The following is a 26198-nucleotide window of genomic DNA, read 5'->3' as shown; positions in this document are numbered from 1 at the left end:
GTTGAAAGAACCAGCGCCGCAAAAAAAACACAAATATTCTCTCCCCTGATTTAACAGAGATATTTGCTGATGCCTGACTTCACTGTTTTTTATTTCATGTCTCTTTGTAGGAAACTAGATAATTAGCACTCTGTCAGGCTACAGGCAGATGAAACTTTAAAAGGGTTATCATCACGTGAATCCATAAAGAGTGAGGGCAGATGTTGTGTCTCGTGGTTTGTCCATTAATACAGAGTGCACTAAAAAGGGAAGAGTAAAATGGAAAGAGCTGCACTGTGAGTGTCTGGTGGTTAAAGATCAGCTCAGAAACATGTTGTCATGTCTTTACAGGATGTTTTGAGCCAATAGAGAGAAAAAATAAATCGGCATGATTAATGTTTTGCTCAAAATTAGATGTTATTTATGTTTTATTGAACTTTTTGCTTTTTTCTAACATAAACTGTGTCACCAAGTGTTGATAAATCAAATATATGTACAAACACAAGACGGAAAAAAATACAATAACTAGATAATATAAAAGTGTATTAATAACAATGCATAAGTAATACGATCATTATACTTTGTTTTTCCACTGTTATACTGGTCTAAATAAAGTCTCTGGCTCCACAGTGAGATGTCATTTGTGGGTCACTGGGAACATACAACCTTGGGCAGATGCGTAGTCCGCTTAATGTTTTTTTCATATGTTCATGAACCTCAATTCAATAGATCTGAATCATGGGACATTCCCAGAGTAGGTGAAGAAGCGTCTCTTCAGAACTGCAGCACTTCCGACAGTTTAGTCCAGTCAGTCTAACTCAAAAATGGGCCCAGCTGAGGAGGAATTGCAATAGTAGTTTAGTGGAACTTTATTTTTTTCAAGGTCAAAAGCAAACTTTCAGCGTTCTACAGTAACATAGTCTGGGTGAAATGTTAATATTGGAGGGTCTATGTGCACCTATCCAACATAATTGGTGTCTTTTCTTAAGTTTTTGGGGTCGACACTTTCTAAGAGGATGTATTGTACCTGTGTTTGGGGTCCACTTACAGTTTGTACCACACTGCTCCTATGGATGTATCCTCATCTAAACTGGAGATAAGTTATTCTGTGTATATTTAATATCTATACGTCTTCATTTGGTGTAAGTTAGAGAGTTATGTAGGGGACTGTAGTGCAGGGGAGGTGAAGGTTTGGGTTGACGTAGAGATACAGAGTGTATGAGCTTACTGGTTCTATTAACAGCTCTTCGACTCTGTTCTATTCAACTATTCTATCAGCATCGTTACTCTTTCTGTCAACATCTTGTTTCTTTCATTCACTTAAATCAATTTATTTAAATTGCCTTGACCGCAAACACCCGGTCACCTTTAGTTTAGAGCCAGGACTGAGGAACAGCCAACAGAGCCCTGTCTGAGGATCTCAGGCTGCGACCTGGCTCATAGGGGAGAAGCATCTTAGCAGTGCTGGGGGCGAAGCCAGGAAGCGCTTTCAAACCGATCAATATGTCTCAGACAAAAGGTATAATGGTACAATATTAATTTAGGGAGACCTATGCCTGTCTTTCTGGTTGGCATTTGAAGCTTTTCTAACTTTATCCGCTGACGTTTACCGCTCCACAAGAACATTTTGCAACTATAGTCAAACCTTTTAAAGCAAGAGGAAGACACTGAAGCTAATGATTCAGCTTTGGAATACAGTTCATCGTCAGGACATTGACTTTCCCCCACAGCGATAAACGTAACGGTGACCACTTTTCTGTATCTAATGATTTTTTTTTCTTTTCAATAATTTATCTGTTTAAGAAAATGAATACCAAGATATTTATGCCTTCAGCAGGCTACTGAAACAACCCTGCCTGAAGGAATTTGTGGGCTCAAAATTAGATTTTATTTACGTTATAAAAAGAGGACTGTGATGCAACAATTAGACAAAGGATTAAAAAGCTTTGCAGATTCATAAACACCATTTTGTGATTTTTCTGATTCTCACATTGATGAACCAAGCTAACACCATTTATCATGTGTTTTAGCACGCTAACAAGCTCAGCAAATCTGACCCTGCGTCTCCCAAACATCAAGCAATCATCCAAAAAAAGTGATAAAATCCAGAGCTTTCCATCCTCCTCTTTGACCTCACGTCTCCTTAAGGTGTCAGTTATTATCTTAGGGCTTGCTTAGTCACCACTCAGTTAACAGTGGTTCTGGCCCTTTGAGTATATGCAGCTCTGTCACTGAGGGAGCACTCTGGTGCAGACAGAAGATCTTTGCACAGCTGTGTAAACCAGCAGGTGAACAGACCTTCCTTTATGTCTTTGAGGACAGAGGATGGAGATTCAGCAGGCCTGTTAAGACAGCTAAAGGACAAAAACACTCAGCCTCCCTCCCCCTGCAGTGATGTGCAATGTGGGCGTGATTGACAAGAAAGGGGGCGACGCCTCCTCCTGCCATCTGCTCTCCTTATTGGCTGGGAAGTGGAAGTCACATTCGGGGCTCTCCCCATCATTCAAACAGCCATGGTAGTTTAGAAATTGAATTTATCTGTAATGAATAAATATTTCTCTTAAACTCAAATGTGATTCACATAAAACTGAAGCTCACCTGCACCCGCAGATGTGTTGACACCTCTCTAAGCTCCCTTAAGCTCATGTGAATGTTGGGAGGGCAATTTGAACACCTTCTTGTCCGAGTTGCATTCGCTGCACTCGCTTTCCCCCCTGCAGCCTATTTCTGTCGTCCATTGAAAAGGAAATCGCTGGGCCATCCCCCCGACGCGCGCCTGTGCCGTGGAGCTCCCCCTTGCTGCGTGCATCGTGATCTAGTGGATGCAGAGTCTTGCAGAGAGAACGCAGGGTCACCTTCTGTCACTGCAAGGGGAAATACTGAGTAAATTGCAGCACAGGCTGTCAGGTAGTAGTGCACCTCAGCGGCAGCAGCAGCATCTCTGGTAAGTCAGTTACTCAGTGTGTGAGTGTGTGAGTGTGTGTGTGCGCGCTCCGTGTCGATGCCACATTGCTGCACAAGAAGAGAAGCGGAGCATCCTTTTAGCAAAGGGCGACGCGGGGATAAAGGAATCTCGCATCATTTCCCATCGTTTGGATAATGCTTCATCTCGTCTCTGCTGCGATACCAACCAAGTACTGCAGATTTATTTGCAATGCTATAGCTGCTGTGGCAATTGTGAATTATGCATGCGTCATTTTAAATGGTGTGCATACGCCAAGGGTGACAAGGACCGTCTTGCATCATCTTGGATTACTATTGCATGCTTTGCTCGCCAGCTGAGCTACATTCATGAGTCGTTCGGTTCGGTTTATGCAGCCTTTGACATAAGATGATGCAGGGTGCTTTTACTATGCAGCTTTTTGTTTTGCCCTTCGATTTGGCCAATGAGAAAATTTGACCTCAAAGTGAAATAGCAGTGCTGCTTGTTTATCTGCTCCTGATATGCTCTACAGAAGGATGAGCATGTCTGTATGATATCAAAGCCGTGTAGTAGAAGGAGATGGTGGTCAAGGCTGGGGAAGGATTGCCATTTTATGTTCCTCTCCATGCGTCAAATGGGTAAACAAGACCAGGAGCGTGAACTGCGTCGATTAAATATGTCGTAATCAGCTGTGTTTTATGTTTCTGGTTTGGTTTAATGGGTGCAAATACACGTTAGGACTCAGGAATCGCTCTGTTCTGTATGTGAGGATTTCTCGGTGAAATGGACGCGAATGTTAATGAGTGAGAGCACTCCGCTCTGACGTTATGTAATTGGTTGTCACAGCACAGTGAGGAGCCATCTCTAGCGTCATTGTGTGTTTTTTCCCTCTCTTCCTCTTCTCTGACAAACCAGCAGAGGAGGAGCATCCTGTTTTCTACATGGGATTAGGTGCATGTGGTCGTTTTAATCATTCATCAAATCTGCTCCCGAGCTGAAATGCATCCAGGCTTACAGCTGACTAAAAGTCTCTCACGGCCACGTTCACGCGCTCAGCTGCAGGAGATGGTGTTGTGATGCTGCTGTGTGTGTGGTTCATGTGCCGCTACAGCTACTATCCACAGACATTGCGTGTCTGTTGTGTGTTTTTTGTATGTGTAGCCTGAGATGGTGACGTAGCAGATGAGTGGCAGGTGGCTCGTGCCCACCTCAGCTTGTTTTGGAGCTGTCCGCGGTGCTGAATTCACTGTTTGCTGGAGTGCATGTCTGTCAGCAGCCAAGGTGCCCCCAAGAGAGCCCCGCACGAGGCTGCAGAGGAGAGATGATGATACTGTCAGGGGGGTAATCCAATTGTGTTGCGGACAGAGGAGTCAAAGAGTAGCTGCTATTTATTATCAGCTGCTCACTCCTCACGGTGGAGACGAGTTAAAAGCAGTGCATCACCAGGAAGTGCTTTGGATTTTAGCAAAGGCAGAATATTTGACAGCTCTATCTATCTGTCTGTCTGTCTGTAGCAGCCTGTATGTACGGTGGCCTTTAGGGTCAAAACATGACATATCAGAAAACACAATGTTTCAGAAAACACAAGGACATTTTAGAAAACAACCACATTTCCCAAAACAAAATACTGCAATATTACATTTTTTTCAAATGTCATGTTGTAGTGTTTTCAGCAATGTCAGTGTGTTTTGACCCTCAGGGCCACCGTATTTATGGCTTGTGACCTCTTAAAATGAAGCAATATGTGGTTGTTATCATAAATCACACACAAGTTATGGCATTTGTGCAAAGGCAGAATATTTGACACATCTGTCTGTCTGTCTGTCTGTCTGTAGTTCTGGTACCCAGCCTGTATGTACGGCAGCCTTGAGGGTCAAACCATGACATATCAGAAAGCATAACGTTTCAGAAAACAGAAGGACTTTTTTGAAAACAACCACATTTCCTGAAACAAAACAAAAAAAAATACTACAATGTTTCATTTTTTTCAAATGTCGTGTTTTGTGAAATGTTGTCCACAATGTCGATTTGTTTTGACCCTCAGGGCCACTGTATTTATGGCTTTTAAAATGGCTCCTTAAATGAAGCAATATGTGGTTGTTATCACAAATCACACACAAGTTATGGCCAGCTGCTTGAGTTTATTCAAGATGTCAGAAGTTGCCGTCTTTTTAGAAAATATGTTGAAAAATATATCTCCAGCTTTCAAAGGAGGTATTGGAAAATGTTTTGGTATCAATACTGAATTTGAAACTATCAAATATTCAGCTGGTAAGCCTCACATGCCCTGTAACCAACTGTATTTCTCTATTTATACACAGTTGTTTGTGTCTGTGTGTCTCCACTGCTCGGCTGTGTCCTTGACAGACATAGAGCTGTTAATTAAGTCACAAACTCTCCCTCCTCTCCCTTTTGAAGCTGCGTGTTTATTTTCTAAAGCCACAAGTGTGTCCTCTCTAACTTCCTGTAGTGCTCTCTCGTTGTGTCTGCCGTGTGCCGTTCATTTTGTGTCGCCACGCTTGACTTGTTTTTGTTTTCGATTACAGCGAGGCAGCATCTTCCTGCTCAGGAGGCTTGTTGTCAGAATTTAATTACGATTTGCTCTCAGGAAACCGCTGGCTTGATCTGTGGTTATCTTTAACCTTTAATAGAAAACAGTAGTTGTGACATTAATGTAATCTATTAAAGGGGGCGCAGTGATCGTGCAGAGCAGGCTGAAGCCAGGGAGTGGAAATGTAATAGTTTGGGGCAGTTTTGCTAAATGGTTTTAGGTAGTTTTTAATCCGACTTCACTTTGGTTTCTTTTTGGCTGTGTCCATAATAACTGACAAAGGATTAACAGGAGCGTGGGATTTGTGGGAGGCACTGCAGTTCAAGCTATTGTCATTTGTTTGTTTGTTCTGTTTAGTGTCACGTAGCTAAAATAGGTGCTGTACTTCTCACAAGTGAGGGTTGTTTCATGCCAGTTAAAACCATAATTATTTTTTCTTCACACATAACAGTAATTTTCTTTTACAGCTGCAATTTCCCTTCTCTTCATCTCTTCTCTTATGTTTCATTACAACGCATTAAGACAATGTGAGGGCTAAAAGAGAAGCTGGTGCAGAATACTGATACGTGCAAATCACTTTCTAGATTTTAAATCCACGTTTAATCCAAAATAGGTTTCCCTTACATCTGATTCTTGCTGCGTCTCTCTCCGTATATCTCACATGGCAGGTCTGAGGTGTTTCCTCATGTCGGTGACCTTTGTGTTGCCGTGTTACATTGTCAGTCCTTGGTGTTTGTGGGGGGTCCTGAGACGCCATGTGTGAGGCAGAGAGGACAATGTGTGAAATATCGGGGCGTGTTTTTCATGTGTTGTGTTGATGAAAGGGTTAAAGGCTGGCGTTCCTCCGTGAAAAGGGGCGATAGTGGTGTCTTGACAAGGTGTGAAAAAAGAGGCAATGTAAGAACAGAGAGTCTGAAGGGCAGCTGGAGTGTCTCATTTCTCTGAGTGCACAGGAGAACGCACGCAGGCGAGGGCTCTATCCTTGGTGGAAGATTTATGACATTGGAGGTGATCAAAAGCACCCACGGCGCCTTTCACACCACTAAAAGAATTTTTCTGTTGGAGAATCTGTTTGATTTTACGCTAAATGCTACAGAGATAAACAGAAGTAAGATGCTTTTAATATTCTAGCTATTTTGTGAAATACTATCAAAAGGATGAGATGTTAATTTCATCTCTAAGTAGGGGCATACCAGCAGATAATGTTTCTCTTGTAGAACAGTATGAATGAGGTTCCTGCTACACCAACATGTCAGCGTTTGCCTCCTCATCATGTAGCTGTGGCTCAACCTGAGGCAGAGCACTGACTCAGTGTGTGTCATGATCTTTTTGGGCCATTCAAAATGGAGCCCCAGCGCTCCAGTCAAGGGGATGAATCATGTGCTATAGTTTGGATCGATACTTGTGTGGTTGAACATCAGTGGGGTTTTGTTGATGCATTGTTTGTTGACAGTTGCGTGTACCTGTGAATTCGGCAGTTCCAGGTCATTGCTGTGAACACTAGAGGGTGTCAGATGATATAATGTTGCCTTCTGGCCTGGAGAGTGAAGCAGGTCATCATGGTATGTGAAGACGATTTTGTAGGACTGAAATTCTTGATCAGAAACCAGAAAATTATTTAACTGTTTCATTGTTTGGTCCATAAAGAGTCAAATTTGCTTATATTGTGTTAGCAGGGCTCAACACTAACTTTTAAAAGTGGTTGCCAGGTTGGCAACAAGGCATCAGCTTTTAGTTACTGAATCTCAAAATATAGTTGCCTTGCTAGTGATAGATATTTGATCAATATATTGCTATTAGAAAGCAAGAAAGATGTCACAAGGCACTGGGGTAAAGAAACACCACCAACGAAGGACCAGTGGCTAACAATAGTGGAAGAAATCTTTTTAATGGAGAAATTGACGCACATACTAAGACAACAAGAAGCACAGCTAGAAAGACAATGGGGAAAATAGACAATGGGGAAAATAGACTCTATACAAGACTCAAAAAGACGACACTGGACTGGAATAACAATCAATAGATACACTAATCCTTAAGGCTATAAAAATGTGTGTTTACCCAAGCAGTTGTGTTTCACTGGCTCTAATTATTTTTCATTTATTTTATTATTTTATTATGCTGTTGTAACTGACATGTCTGTGTCACAAAAATTGTTTCAATAAAAACGTTGAATTATTAAGATACATATGCAGTTATACGAACTTAATGAACTTGATGCATAACTTTGATAGACTGTAAAAATAGAGGACATAGCCACTATGACGTCACCCATTGGTTTGTGGACTCCTGTTTTGAAGCCTTGAGTCTTTTAGCTGTTGCCATCTTGGATTTTTAAACCAGAAGTGACCTTATATAAGACGAGAGGGGTGGATCTGACTCATAGGCTGTGGTGACATCTCAGGTCGTCTGTTTATTTCGGCTGTAAAGTTGGGCATTTTAACACGGAGGTCAAAGGGAATTGACTCACTTCTGGAGCAAGCCAAAAGTGGCCAGTAAAAGAACGGCACTTCGGCTTTGGCTTCATTTTTCAGCTCCTGAGGTTGCCGCTTGTCCTCTTAGTGAGGTTTACGTTGTTCATGCTTTGCAGTGTAATTTTCTGTCCAGCTTAAAGATGCCAGGATGCCTCTCAAGATTTACAGATTTCCTTTTCATTCATTTATGTTCATCTGGTTCTTTGTCACTTGAATCACTTCGCACCTTCGTGTCATATGTTGACGGGTTAGTTAAATGTTTCACCCCACAGTTGAACAACTACATTTGCTTCACCATTGTCTCTAAGAACAGATGCTTGTGCTCACAGGAGTAAACCATAGATTGTTTAAAAAATGGATGTAGCTACCGTGACGTCACGTATTTGTTTGTGGACTCCCGATTTGAAGCCTTGAATCTGGCATTTCAGGCATCGCCATCTTGGTTTTTTGGAGGCAGAAGCAACCATATTTAGACGAAAGGGGAGGAGCTGTGGAGGAGAGAGGGGTCAATCTGACTCATAGACTGTGGAAACACCTCACGGACAGCCTGTCACTCAAAGCGGACCTCCCTTAATTATGCGTAACTTAAAGCCTGTTGTTAATGTTAAAAAATGTGGTTTCCATTGGCAGCCTGGCAACTGTTACTTTTGACCGCTGGTTATTGTACATGATGGAAAAAATAAACAGATGTTCACATATAAGAGACTAAAACCAGACTGACAGTTTTTCTTAAAGAGCCAAAAAACCCTGATATATTTTGATGTATGGGGTAATTTTCTGGTGTCTAATCAAGTAGTTGTCTCACCTCTATCAGAAACTGCAGCCAGCAGTGAAGTAGATGATGATTTCTTCATGAGGAGACTGCTGATCTCTGTATCTTTCAGACTGAACAGTCAGAGGAAAAACACCAGTGACACAAAGTGACCATGACTCAGCATTTTGACATGAATTAGTGCCAGAGTGTGTTGGATGTGGTCGTTCATGGTGCCCACATCTCAGGTTGCTTGATTCGATGGGTGGGCTGCTTCATCACCGGTTTTTGCCTGAAATTCGGTCCATCCATCTGTTATCGAAACTGCTTATGCTGCTCATAAGGTGCAGCAGGAGCATATTCCCACACACACACACACACACACACACAGACATGCAGAGCTGATGTACACCCTGCACATGGGGGACTTGTGCAAAGACAAATGCAGAAAAGATAATAACTCGTGTCAGTCACTTTCAAAGACAGATCAAGCTGAATCTAAATCATCATACACTCATCAACATTCTTCACTGAATGTCCACGTAGTAAAGACCAGACAAGATGGCCGTGTGATGAAACATGAGCATGATGTTGAAGCTGGAGCTGCAGCTAGAGTTTGTTTTGTTACTGATTCATTTGACGACTACTGATTGGATTTAAATGTGAAGAGCAGTTTTCCAGATCATGAAGAGACACCTTCAAACTGCTTTAGATAGAGTGGTGCAGGACTGAATCCTTTTACGTGTGTTAAATAAGGCAGTTGCTAAGTGGCTAAATGAGACCACAGAACTTCATCACACTGAACGCAGCTTCACAGCCTCGTTATGGTCACGTTGAATACATGTAACCGTGGGGTAGTTTGTATATAGACTAACATTAGAATTTAACTTCTGCCGATTGCATTCAGGCTAAAAGAATCATAAAAGTTGTTCCTACAGCCGTAGTGAGCAGTATGTGTTGAATTTTGTGCTCTTTATGCATGGCGTTAAAATATGGTGCGTGCTTGTGACAGTGAAAAGGTTACATTTTTAAACTGAATGCTGATATTACATATGCATGACATAATTTGCTCAATTTGCTCACAATTTATTTGGCTAATACCCATATTGATATATCCACTTTATCCCCACCTAATTTTAGTGATCATTAAGTTTCTCCTGTAGTGAAATGAACATCATATAATGCATGCATACTCTCATCATGATGGCCCACCAGCAGATGGAGACATGAAATAAAGTGCTTTTCAATGTATGTAATATTCATTTATTGTGCAAATTAAGAAAAAGCCAACACACTCTCACTCCAACCTTGTCACATATTGATGTTTGGTCATGGACTTTTCACGTCCAGATACGACGTGCAAGGTACCCGAGTGCGTTGGTTGTTGAGGTTCTGGAACACCGTGTTGTTCTGCCTGTTACATGCATTGTCTTCTTTCAAAATACACTTCCTTTACCACGGGAAATTTAAAGTTTACATAAGGTCTCTTTCAAAATAAAGGCACTATGTCAGTACAACACCACGAATAGATGGTTTTTTTTTTTCCCTTCAACAATGAGAACACCTGGTTAGGTTCAGGAAAAACGTGTGCAGTGACAGTGTTGCTCTTGCGGTTGAGCGCACCTGCTGCATGTCTGTATTGAAAACAATGAGTTTGAGGGTGTGTATGGTCCCTATCACGGCACCCGGCAATGTATCATTCCAGGTCAAAGAACACCTTTTCTCTTTGGTGTTTTGTCGACGACTTCGGAGTGAGACCGGGTTGGAAAAAAGCATGTAGGGTGATTCTGATTAATCATTTTAAAGCCGATGTTGGCCGATACTGATGACGTTCCAGTATTGTCATGCAACCCTAGTGTGATACATTGTCTGCTGATACATATTGTTAAAAGAATCATTACAGAATTCACACCAAAATAATCATCCTTTTAATCCATGTAGACCACACAGTACGTAATTACTGTTTACTGTGTTTGAACAGCTAACTTCACAACTTTCTCATTTTAACTGGTTTACAATTCTGCCAACTTTGAATTATGTACAACAGCTGGTTTATTAGTGCACAACTCTTGAGTCACAGAGGAGGCTGGTATTATTAAATCTTTTCCCTCCCACAGTGTCAGAGTTTATTCATCTCCGCTTGATTGTGACAGTTCAAAAGGAAACTCAACTAACCTCTTAATATCTTTGCCTCTGTTAATATAATTGCTGTTTTGACACTTTGTCTCAAATGTGTTGGGCTGATTTCCATTCCCATTAGTCGGAGCAGTTTAGCAGCACTTAAACTTAATGTTACTCGATGCTCAAAAGGGCTGACCCCAACTTCTCATGTTTTATTTCCACAGGTGATCTCCTGCAGGGGACCAACAGCTCTCTCCAAGGTTTATGGAAACCTGACCTCCCATTTGGCGGAGAAGGTGAGTTGTACCTGTTTGTGTTGTCTGTTTTCCAAAATCTTCCTGTTTGCTTGATCCTCATATCGTCTCACAGGTAGTCCAGAAGAACCAAGTGATTTTTAAAGACCTTTCTGTATAATGTGTAACGCTAAAACACACCACTTGAGGTAATTAATAGCTCTTTGTCAGTGGTGTTAATATTTCATGAAGGCGTTCCAGTGTGTCACTGAGCTAACTGGAGGTCATTTTTTGTTTCTTATAACAGCCTTACACCAAATGATTTTTCAAGCAATTAAACATGCAGACTAATTTCATATGTCATAATAAAATAATGAGTTTTACCTCAGGTTTGGAGCACGCCGGTGATCTCAATCGTTTGGTTTCAGGTGGTCATAAAAGTCAGTACGAGCTGCCTTATATTGGTATTTTTTCTCGTCTCGTTCTGATGAATCAAATGTGTTTGATATTCTAATAAGTTTTTAGTCGTGGCCCATGCAAACAGTGAAGTTCAATAATGTGAATATTATCAACAACTAACAGGTGCACCCTCTCTCCAACTTCAAACAGCGACAACAAGGGTATATAGTAAAGATGGAGGGGACTCAGGGGAGATGCAAGAACGTGAACAAGTCTTGGTTCTCTTGTACTGTCAAAGATAAGGAAAACGCTGGTGGGCTTGTGGAGTGACTAAGAGTTTGTGTTTAATCTGGCGTTTATCTGATCCACCAACCAGAACTTTTTTTAGTGAGGAGTCTTAGTTTTTTAAACAGTTTGCCTCTTATTCCACTGGCATTCTCCCACTAAAATAGTGCAGCCAACCAACAGAGACCTGGGTGCGAGTTGAGATGCCAAAATTCAAAATGTCATGTTTGCAATCAAAATACAGTTTGTCTTTATAGATTATATTGATTCTGAATTGAGAAGAATACTGGCAATACTTGATGCCTTCTATCTTTTTTGCGGACAAGTAAGGGTGCTTTCACCCCTGCCCTGTTTGGTTTGGTTCGATCTAGCTCGAGTTTGTTTGCCCCCTAAGTGAGGTTCGTTTTGGCAGGTGTGAACACATTCGGGTGCAACCTTCTTGAAGAGGTGGTCTCAGTCCGGTTGTAAACGAACTCTGGTGCGGTTCGTTTGTGGTGAGAACGTGTTCCGACCTCGATCCGAACCAACTGCAGTCACATGACACATTGTTTGGGTTAAACATGAGCATGTTACAGTCCTGGAGGATTATTAATGTGCACCTCCTCCTGTACTGCCTTAATATGCACATTCAGCACATCCAATGCATCAAAACATTGTTTTCTAGTTGGAGCCGCGCCTCGTTTTCAAACTGTATGGTTTGACTAAAATGAACAATGACAGCAATATAGTCCACGATGAGCAGCGCTAAAATCAACCTGCGTAGTTGTCCCTCCATTGTGACATTAGAAAGTGTCACATTTATCTTGCAAGTGTACTCTTCTTCAACGTTTGCTTTACTTCCTGGATTTTTCCCACATGGAAATTCTGACCAATCAAGAGCAGCTTTCTCACACAAGGCATTTGATCTGATCCGCTTGAACATGCTGCCGTGAGAACACGAACCAACTCTAGACAATTATGCAACTTTGTGACAAAATTAGTCCCTGATTCAGACCAAAGCAAGACAACTCTAGGTCTGTAAGCACCCTTAGAAACTATTAATGAGTCATGTTTCATAAAGGGAGTTTGGCGTAATGTTTTTCCACTAGGAGCAGGATCGGAAATAATTCATGAGTCCCTTGCGGTCCATTTAGAAAGGACCTCAGACCCACTTTTGGACTGCGATCCACCAGTTGGGAGCCACTGATCTAGATATAGTCTTGCGAATAGTGAGCCTGTAAAATCCCCAGTCTTTGCAAAATCATATAGTGTGTGACTGTAAACTCACCTTGTGTTTAGATGCGAGAGGATGTCAGACTTTCCAAAGTTTTCTCGTGTATTCTAGGAATTTATATTTAGACTGTTGTATTGAATTGTCCTACTCTGTGCATGAGCGTGCTCTGCATGATTAACATGACATATAGGATTACAGCACTACTGTCGGGTTGCATTTCAGCTCTCTCGTGATCGTATCCACTGATCTGTATTCTCTGCGGGTTTCTGTAACATTTAAACTCTCTTAATAATTGACGTAACTTTTGCTTTTAGAGGCGGTTATCTCAGAATTGTATTACCTCCCTGAGAGCAGCTCTCGTTGTCTCACTGGAGAGAATATCTCAGGAGTGATTATTGATTTCCCGGTTTGATATCTTTGTTTTGGGTGCATTATGGCAGCAGAGCCTCGCTGCAGCAGGAAGGTTAAGCAGCTGTTTGATAAGCACAGCCTGTTGTTTGTATATGCAAGACGGCTCATCAGAACACGATGGCCCAGTTCAGTGAGGCTTCTCCAGGGATCCTGTGCAGTTTGGACTGCGAGAGGAAGCTGGGTCAGAAGAATAATACGGTCTGAGTGTTGGTAAACAAAGTATGCTCCAAGGTTGAGTGGGAACTTAAGAGCCCAGAAAGAAAATATTCTCACCAGCAGCAATATTAAACCTGTTAGTCTTGTCCAGACAATATTTCTAATCTGTCTACCCTCTGGCCTCTGAAACTACATCACCGTTTGTCCACAAATACACTGTTGAGTTTTTCATTTGCAGAAATGTCTCATCAGATCAGGGAATTCTAAATATTCAGTTATCTTATTTTGAGATATTTGATTAAGGACAAGATGTACCAGTTTGATTCCACATTTCATAATAACCAACATGGCATTTTTAATAATTAAAAAAAAAGATATCATCTAATCTAATAAAGTCTTAATTTAGAACAAGTTAAAGCTGTACCGAATGTCTTCTCACCGTAATAGTGTTAGAGCCACAATAGTCTTTTTTATAGTGGTTATATAAATGAAATTTATGGTGCCGTTAGATTGCTGCCACACTGCACAGTTAATACAGGTGCAGAGAGCAAACCGTTTTTGTCCGCAGTAAAAATGTTGTTTTTTAAAAGGCTAAATGCCAATAAAAAGGGATTAAATCTACAGCTGGCATGAAACCAGATTTGTACTACACAAGTATCGTGGCCAAAAGAGCTCCCAAATAACAATGTTATTGTGAACTTTTTTTTGGCAAATGAATGACACTCAAAATACAAGTGTAGGGAGGTGGGGAGAGAGTCTGTAACCAAACCTTTAAAGGATTTACAGAAAGAGCAGTTTCACTTGAAGGATGAAATATTGAAATGGCAACCAGGTGGTGTTGGGGATGAGAGATGAGGGGAAAACAGGAAGAAACAGAAATAATTTAAGAGGTGCTGGATACTTATACGATATTATCATATGTGCATTTGTAACATGATGTCAATATTTCATTTTATATATCATGGTTTTCTCTGCCCCCTCTGGGTAGGGAGAGTTACTGCGTTCAAGTTCAAGTATCTCGGGGTCTTGCTCTTGAGTGAGGGTAGAATGGAGCGTGAGATGGATCGGCGGTTTCACTACACCATCAGGGTGAAGACGGAGCTGAGCCGAAAGGCAAAGCTTTCTATTTACTGGTCTATGTACGTCCAGCACCCTCACCTATGGTCATGAGCTTTGGGTAGTGACGGAAACAATGAGATCGCAGATACAAATGAGTTTCCTCTGTGGGGTGGCTGAGCTCAGCCTTAGAGATAGGGTAAGGAGTTCGGAGTAGAGCCGCTGCTTCTTCATGTCGAAATGCGTCAGTTGAGGTGGTTCAGGCATGTGATCAGGATGCCTTTTGGGCGCCTCCTGTTAGATGTGTTCTTGGCACGTCCAACTGGTCGGAGGCCCCGGGGCAGACCCAGAACATGCTGGAGAGATGATATATCACATCTGGCCTGGGAATGCCTCGGGTCCCCCAAGAGGAGCAGGAAAGTGTTGATAGGGAGACGGACTTCTGGGGTGCTTTGCTTGGCCTGATGCCCCCCTGTCCCAGCCCCGGATAAGAGGATGAAAATGAATGGTTGTCATCAATACTGGTATATCAGGACACTCCTACCTGAAGTTCCATTATACTATTTCGTTAGATGAAAACAAATGATGATAACATCTATCTTTGTTCAATAAATCTTGACTTTTAGTTATTGGAAATTGAGTGAGTTATTGAAAATCTAATTCTACAAATAGTATAATACTAATAATATTAGTGTAGCTTAATATTTATCTGCAACTGTGCAAACATATCAGGTTTAATACAATTTTAAAAATGCAAAAAAAAAAAAAAGGAAAGCTGTGCAGCACTCCAATGTTGATGTAGAATTTGATTGTCAGTGTTATGAATGAAGCTTGAAGCTTCAACCTGTTCGTTCAGCCCAGATACAAGTCTCACAAGTCACGGTTATTTTTAGGGCAAGTTGAAAGCAAGTTTTCAAGGTGATAATACATCTGTAAAACGTGCCATATTTCACAAAACAGCTCTATTGAGAGAAAGGAAGTGGAATTCGTGTGTTACAATCCAGAGTTGTGTTTGCAGCACAGCCAGTCATTATGTTAAAAGAGCACACAATCAAACAAAACTAACCATTTGATATCATTGATTTGTTATCTGTCAGCAACACTTCGCTGCACAGGCTGTAAAAATTTGGAAAGTAGGATAGTGATATTTTAAAATTCTTAATTCAGATTTAGAGTCGATCACTGCTTCCTCCTCGTGCCAGCTGGGGCTCGGTGGCTTGTTTATGCCTTAAGGCTGTTTAGCCAATTCTTACATGGAAACATTTACACCAGACTTATTTATTTTTCTTCCTTCTTTATTTAACAACCAGCAGCACTAGTTTGGCTCCTGATTAGGCACGTCCATCCATCACTCTCCGAGCCAAACTGGCAGTATCTGTCATCAAGACTGCTTCAAATAAATATAACAGGTGTGTGCCAATTCCAAGTATGATATAGTCTTGAGTTTTTGCTTCCTGGTGCCAAGTTATGTCTTCATGCTGTCAGGTTGCTTGTTTTCCATGAGTCGACTGTCACCGCAAACAATTCCAGTCGTGAGTCCTGTCTTTATTTTTGCATCTCAGGTTTAATTTGAGCCTTCATTGTCACTGAGCACACAGTGGGATCAGACAGACACTTCCTAAATGGCCTCTGAGTATTATAGGTTGGTATAAATAGGGATGTAAGGTGATTATAGTCTGGGCATTCAGTTGACGCATCTCTGGTGCTGTTGCTTGTGTTCTCAAGTCTGTTTCCTGTTATCATGATCACATTTCAATCAGGAGAGACAGCTGAATTAAGTGAAGATGATTGTTTATTACAGATTACATGTGCACAGATTAATAGATGATGTGATGATTAAGATTTGACTGAAAGACTCTGGCGCTGAGACGCTTCAGGGAGATTTTGTAATGGAGGGGCATCTGCCCTGAGCAGCAGCAAGATAAGTCCCCGATGGAGTCTAGACACTGGTGGTGGCTGATGACTCTGTTGAGGCTGATGAGGCTGATGAAGCTGATGAATGGAGGGTTTTGCATGACAGCAGCATTAACGCACTTAAGGCAGAAAGAGAATCTAGGACAGCAGGAAGATTAATTGGCTAACAGTGAAGGTGTGTCACTGTGCTATTAATTAACTGTGATCAGGTAATAAAACAGCTGATTTCTCAGTTGACAACTCCTAACAACGACAACAAGAAATTATGAGTGAGCACATGTGTGATCAGTGAGTGGCAGATGGTGTGAGAAATAAATTACCAGATGAGACAAACAGATATTCATTAGTCCTTTTGGAAATTTGTTGTGTACCCTACAGCAATGGTTCCGACTGATAGGTCGCGGTTAGAGATGCACCGATCCAGCTTTTTCAGTTTCAATCGATCCCAATGCTGTGGCTTTGAGTATCAGCCGATACCCGATACCGATCCGATACCATGGTTGACCTAAAAAGTTATTTACCTTTACATGTAGAACAGAAAAGACTAGAGGCATCAGGCATTGATGACTATGCCATTCTTTCCTAAGATAAAATGAAACAAGATGAAACAGATTAATACAATGATGAACAACATAAACAAGCAGTTGAAATTATGTGAAATACCTCCACACAGCAGATTCTCTCCTTCGCTCCATGACGTATGACGTAGCTCACGTCACAATAGATGTAAAGGGAAAGGATCGCCTCAGGTATAGGTTGTATTTTCCAATACCCGATCCATCTATTTTGATGATATTGGGCCGATATTCGATCCAGATATCGGATCGGTGCATCCCTAGTCACAGTCCAAAAGTGGGTCGTGGGATCATTCTGAATGGATCGCAAGTGACTTGTTAATGTATCAGCTTTGTAAAATACACACTTTATTTTGAAGCACAGTGAATTTCTGGCACAAGCTTTTATTTCGAAGTGCCTTTATGTGCCGTAGAGTGAGTGAATAACAAGCAGTTACTTAACAGAGACAGCAAACGACCTTGACGATGTGGCCAAATACAAGTATGACGCTGAATATATTAAACAGTGTGGGCCTTGAACCAGTGACTGAGGAGAAATCTGGACCACTTGGGAACCACTGCCCTACAGCAGTCCTCACATACTTTTTAATGTTTGTAATATTCAGTCATTGTGCAAAATAAGAGAAAGCATTTTGGCCGATTCTGATTGTAAGGCCAATATCGGCCATTACCAATGACGTGCTGATATTATCGTGCATCCCTAGAGATTTCTCATTAATTTTTAGCCATGCTAGCATTGTCGCTCTGTGAATGGCAATGTCAGTCTGTAATTACTGATATGTTGTAGATACATTCACGGCCCCCAGAGGATGAATGTTACTGACTTTAGTGATCCCCTTTTCTCCTAGTGCCACCATAAGGTTGACATTTGTGTTTCTTAGTACAATTACTGTTGGGCGATTGGATTAATTATTAGGTCATACATGCATGTCCCCCTCAGGATGAACCATGATAGCTTTGGTGATTCTCTGTTATGTTTCTGTTGTGCCATTATGAAGTTTGCACAATGATTTATTTGACCAAAATATCTGCAAAGGTAATGACATTCCCATCAGTCTCAGCTGTAATATGTGTATGGTGACTATTAGCAGACATCAGCATGCTAACATGCTAAACCAAGATGGTGATGGTGAACTCTTAGCTCCTTTTTTGTTGTATTGAATCTTTTTTTCATCTTTAAAAAACATTGTCAAGGCAGCTGATAGTGGAGCAGCTCCTCTTCTCTTCCCTCTCATGTACAAACAAAAACAAAGATACATTTTTATCATCAGGCACATCGAGTTTCCAACTGACTTTCATGGTCAGCATAAAAAAGATTTCATTTAGCAGTTACATGTGTAGCCATTACTTCAGAAAGCGAACCCAAGGCTGTCGGTAACAAGCCTCTGGGCTGTTTTTAAAAAGGAAATAACCTTATTGAGTTCTGCTGTTAGGGGCAGTCATACGTAAAAACCTATTTATTTCTAAAATGGAGATCTTGCTTGACTTTGTTTAGAATAATTTGAGATATATCCCCTCATTGTTAATGTATAGCACTCTCTCCTTTCCAATAACCACCCCCTACTCTCCTCCCTTCTCTTGAATTCACGTACACACATGTACAGGCGGTGCATTTGAAGGCAGCCCATCAGTATTCAGTGCAGCATCAGGCAGCTAAATGGTAAGAAGGCGGAAAAAGCAGCATTCCCAGATTGACTGTTGCCTTGCTCATTTACTCCCTCCCTTCCTCTGCTCCCTCTTTCTGCCTGGACATCAGGAAAAACTGGACTGGAACCAGAGCCTCCATCCTTTCTGCTCCATCTCACAGCCGCTGCTGCATGTCTGCAGTTCATTCCTTCATCACCACCCATCACAATATGTCTGTCTCCCCCTCCTCCACTCTGCTCTGCCTCTCTTGTCCGTCCCTCTCTGCCCTCCCCCAGCCGTTTTTTCCCCCTGTCTTCACCACACTGTCACCAGGAGGCTTGTGGCAAGAGGCTTGATAGTTACATAACCACTGCAGCAGCGCGCGGGACACCGTGTTAAATCGTAAATCAGTCGCAAGTGTGTATGTGTTTATAGGTGCTGCCCAAAACGTATGTGCCCGCACATCAGCCAGATTTGGAGGTGGATCCAGTCGGCATCCATTCAGTAGTCTCTTTCTGTCTCTGTCTCAGTCCCACTGCTTGTTTCCTGCTGTCTGGGATCTCTCTGTTTAAAGAGGGATTTTTGGTACATATCCACACTAAGTGTCTGGCATGGGTGGTTCAATAGGGTAGGTACAAGTACAAATTCAAATCACTCCAAGAAATACAAGTGTCTCCGGGATAGTTTTATGGTTCAGCAGTTAATTTTTTCAATATATCATGCTATTTTCAATCAGTTTGTTATGTTGAATTTTCAAAATAAGACAGTCTACAGCCATGCTTGTGGTTCTGTGAGGCTGTACTTAGTCACAGGGGTGTTTTGAACTGAATGCTAATGTTAACATGGTCACGGTGGCAATGCTAACATGTTGATGTTAAGCAGGTATAATGTTTGCCATGTTTAGAATCTCACTTTAGCATATTAGCATGCTAACATTGAGCTGATGAGTACGTACAGCTGAGGCTGATGGGAACTAGCAGGGTTGGAAATTAACTTTTTTTGTCCACCTGCCACAGTTAGTGGTTTTACTAGCATTTGGCTGGTGGCTGGTGCTAATTTCCATCCCTGGGAACTAGGTTTACATCAAGGGTAGAGCCAGACATTGTAAACATTCAGGAATCAGCCAAAAGCTGGCGGGGTCTGGGTCCATGCTCCCTGCAAAAATATTTTTCCAATTTACATTTTCTATTTGCAGTATTTTTTAAGCCATTTGAGAAAATAGTATGCCTACAAATTAGTACATCATTTGGGAAAACATGGTAGTTGTCAAGGAGAAAAGTCATCCTGTCAAGCCTGCATCTTATTTTGTATGTAATTATTCTCCAATGTCCTCATCATCCTGAAACCATAACACAACAAATGCTGAGGATGACTGATTTTCACTCCTGCCACCTAAAATAGAGGCAAAAAATGTCCAATGCTAAGTTCCATATCATAGTTAAGGTAGGAATTTGGTGTAAACAACACTACTAATCTTGAAACCAATTTTTCTTATACTATGTTGGAGTAGAGTTCACAGAATACATGTTAAGCTGACAAATCTGCTACATTTAATCCATGCCATAATATTCTGTGCTGCTCTAAAAAGAAAAGTGTCAGCAGCAATGCTCAGTAAATGTGATCGTCAATACTCTGAATTGAATATAAGACTGCGTTTATTGAGCATAGCATTAGTTCAGGCAGGACAAGATGTCAAGCTCAGCTCACATCCCAGCTACATCAGCTGATCTCAGACAGCCCAATCAGCTGATCACATGATTCCTTTCTATGCAACCAATTGGTGAATCTCATTCAGGGTGCCCTATTTAAACTGCTCTGGCCTGACTACTGTTGCTGCTTCCTCTGCAAGCTGCTTTGCTACCCACCCCCACCCCAGCTCCTCCTTGTCATGCTGTGTCTGACTCATCAATGTCATTACTGTTTGTCATTGATGCTGCTCTGTTCTGTTCCCAGGCGGTCTTTGCTGCTGCTGTCCCTGCCTTAGGCTTTACATGTAGACGCATGGAAGGGCAGGGAGGTTTGCTCTCTCTGACACAGGCTTTCCTCATTTGCACGTGGAAGGGCAGAGAGGTGTCTTGGGCTTTTGAGAAAACATGCGGGACTCCGCTCTGCCCCTGGTTTGCAGCTATTTGGTCATAAACCAAAGTATTGGACAAATTAAAATTATGACTTGGATATTGCGCTACAGGAAGAGTATCGCAACAAAGTCAACAAAAATTTTTATTACAGAAATTACATAATTTCTGGGTCGTCCTTTCAATAGTTGTTGAGATACCATTCAGAGTACATAGTGGCTGAACTGATCCAAAAACGACCCAGAAATGGATACTGAATTGATCAAAGCTGCTCAACGAATGTACCAATTTCTACTGGCAGAGCAGGACAGAAATTAAGGCTCCACGTTTGGCTGTTTCTCTCTGCTATGCTACTTGGGATTTGTAATTATGTCATGAACTTTTAATCTAATCAGTCTTGGTATCTTCGACTTTTGTCTTTGAACTAGATTTTTTAATGCCTTTGTTAGTAGCTCGTACTGGTGGTTCAACTGGGAGTTGCATGCCCATCCAAGAGTTGGAAATGCTCCAGCAGCCAATAATCTAACTTTGTCTAAGCAGAGATAAACTAGAGCGTTTAACTGTGGATCCCTCGACAACTGAAACCGTATAACACCTCTGTCTTTACTTCACAGGAACTTAACTTTCCAAGTAGGCTGTATATTAGATAATAAATACTCTTTCACTATGAGGTGAACCCTTCATAGACATGATTGGATGAGCACATGCCACCCACTGGCCTGTCACTGTTTTTTGCTTCTGACAGCTGTCTTGGAAATCACATACTCTCAATAAATCTGCTGTCTAGCTATGGACAGTGATGCTTCAGGTTATTTCTGCACAGTGTTTAGTTTGTAGTAATAGTTGTAAACAAGGTCAGAGAGACAGTGAGTCATGTCAGCACGACAATAGCTCGTTGATTGATCTGGCTGAGGGGCTCATTTAATTCCTAGTAGGCGTTTTACAGCCTCTTGCTGGTAGTTAAAGCAGGTATTACTATTAAATAATGTCATGACATTGTTTTGTTAGAGGTGTTGAAGGTGTAGAGGTGTATTAAAATTTACTGTGGCATATTAAAAGGAAATCCTCCTTGTGCAAGAAGACAATTGTGGTTATAGTAAAGGAAGTTTTATGATTCTGTGTCTCAGGAGTATCACTCGACACTCAGTATTTTAGTCTGTAGTTATGCCAGCTGTGTGACTCTTGGCATGGTGATGTTGGCTCGTCCTCCACTTGGGTCCAAACTAAAATATTTTCAAAACTATTGGATGTATTTCCATGAAGTTTGGTGCCGATAATTATGCCCCGTTCAGGATGAATTGTAATGACTTTCATGATTCTCTAACTTCCTGCACCATCATCAAAGTGCAAAACTTCAGACATCCCCATCAACGTAAACTGTGCTTTGTGCTTGTGCTAATTAGCAAATGTTAATGACTTAACGAATTAGCAAGTTAACATTGTGTTGTTGTGAGCATGTTACTGTGCTGATGTTAACGTGAAGCTCATTACAGCCTCACAGAGCCGCTGGCATGGCTGTGCAGACTCTAGTTCAGTGATCGTTCCTGAATGGAGCGTGTAGGTTGGCTGTTTTATTTTCATGTTATTGTATTTAATGCCCACACAGTTCTCCATCTCTCTGAGGTCTTAAATCAAAGTCATTGTTATGACTCTCTGTTGGTATTGTACGTTTCTGCAAACCATGAATACCAGTTGCATTATCCTATTATCATCCAGAGGGAGCTCGGAGTAGAGCCGCTGCTTCTTCGTGTCCAAAGGAGTCAGTCGAGGTGGTTCAGGCATCTGATCAGGATCCTCCTGGGCGCCTCCTGATAGAGGTGTTCCGGGCTTGTTCTACTGGTAGGAGGCCCTGTGGTAGACCCAAGACATGCTAGGGGATTACATATCTCATCTGGCTTGACAACACCTTGGGGGGTGCTGCCCCACGACCCGGCCCTGGATAGGCGGATGAAAGTGGATGAATGGATGGATACGGATCATATTAATGTTTCTAGAGTGGCGTAGTTAATGAGCTGACTTTGTCATTCGGAGATGGTTTGGCTGGTGGATGCCGTGACACATAGAAGACGCCTGCCAAGCTGCAGACCACTGTTTGAGACCAACAAACAACGAAACCGGCTGTGATGTAGCAAGTAATCGCTGTGTTTTCCAGCTGCTTTTTAGACACCAAACACAGGTGTTTTGTAGTGACCCAGCGCTGTTTATCCAGTGGGGTTAGCAGCACAAAAAGTGGTTGGTTTGTACTGAGACATCACTGCATTTCCAGCCGGGATTCTGCCCCCAAAACCGGGTATTATAAGCCACAACATCATCTTTTCCAAACCATAACCAAGTGGTTTTTATGCATAAACCAACCACACCTTAACCACAGCATTCTTAAAACATAGAAATGTATCTGTTACATAACAACATGCTAATGTAACATATCCAGTTTTACAATTTTTTCTGGTAGTCAGGTCGATATCTTTTATTAATTTTACTATCTGATTTTCAGTGTCCATTTGATCTATTATTATCTTGTCCTGGCAGCTACAACATACTCAGATGTTCTGGTAGGAGGTAACATTTGTTCTTTTTTCCTCCCTTGTAAGATTTTTCTTTTTATTATCTTTTAGGGTTATTTATTAATTTGATTTTGCTAATTCCGTTTAAGAGGCATTCAATTAATATGATAAATTATTTTGATAAACTGCTTAACAAATGAGCTTGACTAGTTTCTTTCATTGAGTTGATTTTTATTTCAGTTTTATAAAAATATTGCACATACCTGTTTTCATTCAATAAGTAGCATGTATTCTATAATACCATGTCTTAGTGCCAGGTCATTACCTCACTGCTCTGGTGACATTGAAGAGTCCTTGTATCAGACCAGATACTGGAGATTGAAACAGTGTACAAACTGTTTTATGGGCTGTCACATGACAGGCAGCAGTCCCCACCAGCTCCATGTGACCTGTAGCCGACCATGACCTCTGACCTCCCTGTGGGGTGGAGGAAGAGAAACATTTCCCTACAGAAATCAATGAAATATAATATTAATGTCTTTTTTGTTGTTTACATCCCAGTGCTGATGTGTGTGGTCTGTTGTTCTTGGAGCTGAGCATTAGCACACCTGGCTAACTCACACAGTCACACAGAGTAGATATTGATTGAAAATAGGCAACAGGAAAGAACCCCCCCCCACCCCCTCCACCCAACACACATGCAAGGAACAAACAATGATGCAGAAACTTGATTCTTGTGCAGCCACCCGGAGCACCTCTGGAGGCATTCATAATCAGATAGCTGAGTCATCCTGCGCTTGTTTGCTTGAAATCATGAACCACACTGCTAGCTGGCACAGAAAAGGCCTCTTTGGACGGGGTCTCTCTGTTAAAATACCTGGCATTATAAATCAGTCTGAAACGTGTGTTTGATCAGTGGCTGTTCTGTTGTTATGAAGACATATTCATCTGCAGAATGTCTGATGAGTTTTGTGTTGGAGACTAATTGAAAGTGACATGTTGCCACAGGTTATAAGAGTACCATCCTCATCCATTTCTGTCTGCAGTGGTAGAATGTAACTAACTCAATGTGCTCAAGTACTGTGATAAAGTACAGTTTTTACTTACTTGTACTTATTGTTTATATTGAGTAGTTTCCTATGTTGGAAAACCATGTGTAGCACATTAATCCTCTGTGCTCTCATCAGTTATGCTCATGGTAGTGTTTCTTAAAGGGGAGCTATAATGCTTTTTCTTATTTTCTGTAATTTGTATAATGATATAATGTCAGATGTTTATATTACATGTGGCCAAGGTTTCAAATAATGAGGTAAATGTATGTAAGAGTAATCCTTGTGAGCAAAAACCTCAGACTTCAGACAGTTCTAAATACTCTGTTTCCTGTGTTTTTTCTGCATTTGAGACAAGCTGACGTCAGCTTGTGTAAGACTTTTTTTATATGGTCATCTGCTCCAAGCATGCCACTGCAAGTGTTTACAATATGTAGCTTATACTGCTACATGTAGCTATATGCTAACTTCAGGTAAACATGTTATCTTGGTTGCCAGTGTTGTAAATTTCTCCCCAACTTCAGGTCATATTCCTGCTGTTAAGATTTTCGTTTAGTACAGGAATACAGGAGACCATGGCCTAGTTCATGAATGAAAATTAGCAAATTTATCAATATATAGAATAAATGAATTGCCTGCTTTTAACCTTTCAACATTTGCTCATCTTTGCCAAGGTGCAAATCCAGTTGCAGCAGCCCCACACAATTCAGGTGTACGCAGGGCCTTTCAATTATTTGAGGACATTTAGGGCTTAGCCAGGTTGGGACCCCAGGTGGGATCTTCCCCTGACAATTTTCTTTACATAAACAAGCTCTTAATTGATGCTTTTTCATGCACCCTGGAAACTTGTTTACATTCAAAGGATAACAAAGAATAAAAAAATTCCCAGTGTGAATCAATTCATTTTCGTCGTATTAGAAAATGGTCAGCAGGCCACCTGGCACCGTGTTGTGAGCCAAATGTTACACACAAGCTGCAAGTTGAGTATCACTAGTTTATGACATTTGATTGCCAATTTTAGTGGTAGAAAGTGCCGCCATTTTCCATCAGAGTCATTCCCTGTGATGCGCCTAGTCCCGCCTTGCTGTACTGTGATTGGCTAGTACTTGTCATCTTCACACATGACGTTGAGAGGTGTTTATGCTCCATTTCCACTGAGCAGTTCAGTTCAGTACAGTGCGCTTTTTTCCCGTTTCCACTGTGAAAAGTTGTGGATGGTACCAATGGAACCTTTCGTACCGTCCCCATGTTTGGTCCCCCCCCCCTCTGTTGGGGTACCTAGCACACAGATCTGGTTCTAAAAGGTGGAGCTGTGAACACTGCAGTCTGTTGATTGGTCAATAGAGGACGGTCACTCTGCTCAGGGCTGAGTTGTGGCTGGTTTTGAGGCTCATGTAACCACTGTTCATACTGTGGAGAGTTTCATTAGTAAACTGTAACTATAAAATGAAAGGATGTTTTGCTGCCTCTTGAAGCAGCTTTAGTTGGGGGAAAAAATAACAATTCAGTGGGCCGACTGCCGGCAACTTTTAAGGTGGAACGTTAACTTGTAATGATACTCAATGCATGAGTTGACGGCATGAATCGAGGTGCAGACTTCCATCTGTGTCACCGGTAATGAGGAAATACAGTGAGTGCTGGACGGAGCAGTGAGTGACAACAACCCCGCCCACATTTAAGAGTACTGTTTGCAGTGGAAACACTAGGGTCTGGGTACCATGTCTGAAGGGTTACTTTTGGTTCCAAAGGTACCATATTGAAAGTGTTTGGTGGAAACTGGGCTTTAGGGTTAGGCAAAGAGGTCATGGTTAATACTAGCCAATCAAAACACAGTAGGGCGGGACTAGCAGAGACAAGTGCTAAAATGTTTGAGACAGAGGGTGAATACAGGTGTTCCTGCACA

At 41.6% G+C, this 26198-nt stretch overlaps 2 protein-coding genes across 2 annotated transcripts in view; one reads left to right on the top strand and one right to left on the bottom strand.

The window, feature by feature from the left end:
- Positions 1-26198, bottom strand: part of camta1a (calmodulin binding transcription activator 1a) — a 929980-nt gene that overhangs the window by 623650 nt on the left and 280132 nt on the right. The gene's annotated exons all lie outside the window — the stretch shown is intronic.
- LOC126402395 (protein kinase C and casein kinase substrate in neurons protein 1-like) overlaps positions 2540-26198 on the top strand; it is a 57168-nt gene continuing 33509 nt past the window's right edge. The window contains exons 1-2 of the mRNA XM_050064311.1: positions 2540-2923; positions 11024-11095. The gene's annotated coding sequence lies outside the window, so the exon portion shown is untranslated. The remainder of the gene's footprint in view (positions 2924-11023; positions 11096-26198) is intronic.

This window comes from Epinephelus moara, chromosome 16 (genome assembly GCF_006386435.1).
Source record: "Epinephelus moara isolate mb chromosome 16, YSFRI_EMoa_1.0, whole genome shotgun sequence".
Classification (NCBI taxonomy): Eukaryota; Metazoa; Chordata; class Actinopteri; order Perciformes; family Serranidae; genus Epinephelus; species Epinephelus moara.
This window is presented reverse-complemented; position numbering and strand designations above follow the sequence as displayed.